The sequence below is a fragment of the Solanum tuberosum genome, unplaced genomic scaffold, assembly GCF_000226075.1.
Source record: "Solanum tuberosum cultivar DM 1-3 516 R44 unplaced genomic scaffold, SolTub_3.0 scf00420, whole genome shotgun sequence".
NCBI lineage: Eukaryota > Viridiplantae > Streptophyta > Magnoliopsida > Solanales > Solanaceae > Solanum > Solanum tuberosum.
Window position 1 is genome coordinate 49854 of NW_006239340.1, and position 2276 is coordinate 52129.

Consider the following 2276-nt stretch of genomic DNA (forward strand, 5'->3'; position numbering starts at 1 on the left):
AATGGTTTTTATGCATAGTAGCCATACTTAGTACGTGTGTTGTACTAACCCATATTTTCTCCCTTTTCCCCAAACATTTAGGTTCGGGCCGTTGAGGATTCAAGCTTACTTCTCAAGACACTTGGAGTTGCTTCCCCAAGTTGGTGAGTCCTCAAGTCCGAGGACAAGACCCTATGATCTAGCTTCTATGTTTAGTTTTGTGCTTATGTTGAAAGACATTGTTGTACTTTCCTATTTCAAGACTTCTTATTGATGTAAGGGCTAAGTCTCATTTTCGATACTTCTATGTCTAGATGGTACATTGTGACGAAGTTAGATTCTGTTTTTCATATATGAAGTGAAGTTGAATTTCCAAAGTAAAAGTTTTAAATTTTCCGTGATTTTATTCTATGATACATGCTATGACGAATGCTAAGGGCTTGTATAAGACCTCTTCAAGGTCGAATACGCTGGTAACGACTAGGGATGCTCTTGGGTCGTTACAAGGGTGTAGGCTCGGGGAGTGACATAAGGAGCGCTTTCCTTATTAATGAGTCTTACGTGGAACCGGAACAAGTCTTTTCCCATGAACATCAAAAATCCAGCTATATTTTCAATGCCATAATTTTGTACCATAATTTTCCCAAAAGCAAGTCTTGTAATAGATTATTTATACATATTGAATGATTTTTTCAATATAAATATAAATTACTGAATTCTACTGAACACTTAACCACAATGTTGACTCTGCCCCCTGCCTGCAACCTATACCCATCATAAACAACACTTTATCTTTGATATTTTTGCATGTCGTGGAGTTGGAATTTTAAATTTATGAATTCTGAATTTTAGAAAGAAAAAAAATAACGTATTAGTTTCTAGATAAACTATTAACACACACTTGATACTCATTTTTGGGTTATATACATTTCACATATTTCAAATTTCAAAATTGTATATGTGATGATTATTTTATCCTGCAGTATTTTGAAATAAGCCAAAATGTCTTTTAATCTTGTTATTTTAAACATGACATGAAAAATTAAAATTAAGAAGTTATTATAAAGAGAAAATAATATTCTTTTTTAAATATATAGATATGCTAAGTATTAATATGTTCGAAATTTGTATCTTGAATTTCTAGGTTTTTACGAAAGAATTTGAGCATTCAATCGAAAACTTAAACATAGTGATAGTAGCTTATACCATGTAAATACTTTTAGGGATCTTTATACAAACCTATAACTAATAAGATATTTTTCTAACGTCCTTCGCGTACTCAAATTACACGTAAATTGAATAATATTTTTCGACTGAACTCTGTAGTTCATCAAGATTTGACTTTAATAACATGTACAAGAATTTAAACATTCAAACCTAAAACCACAGTCAATACGTGAAATAGCTTAGGACCATTAATTTAAATGAATTTATTTATCACAAAGAGTTCATGAGACAAAAAGAAGGGTCCCATATCTACTAAACCTCTGCATGGGACTTCATAAATCATAATATTTCATCAATAAACACAATTTGATAATTTAACTTTGTCCCAATTTATGTTAGCACTATTTTCTTTTTAATGTTTGTCTTTAAAAGAATATCATTTTTTTTATAATTAAAAAAAATTAACTTTAAAATTTCATTTTTATAATTGATGAAATGATCTATAGAGACATTTTAAGGTTTGTTATATATTACAAATTTTTAAAAACTATTTCTTTTTTTCTAATTAAACTTTGTATCAAATTAAATATGACATATAAATTAGGAGGAACAAAATTCCATTTACTTTTTTCTTTTACGTACATTAATATAATGACTATATAGTCCAATCTTGAAAAAATTACAGTAAATTAAGTACAACTAATTAATTACATATAATTAGCAAAAGAACAAATGTAGGGCCTGATTATTTTTTATAAGGAGACTAGGATTAGTTCCCTTTATATAAATAAAATATATATTACTCTCAACGCTAAGATTGAAGATAAGAAACAAATAAACACAAATTTTCAAATTGAAAAGACCTTGACTAGAAAGGGGAAGACCTACTTCTTCTTTTTTGTTTTTAATCCCAATAATATTTAACTCTACATTCAGTGTTGAAAATTTCAATTGCCAATTGCAATAATACTCCCTCCGATCTACTTTACTTATCATATTTATTAAAAATAGAAGACTCGAAATAATTAACAGTTTAATTATAAAAGATATAATTAACTTGTAGTTTTCATCTTTACTCCTACTTGATAAATATAAAATATTAATATATTGTTTGGGGGGGGGGGGGGGGG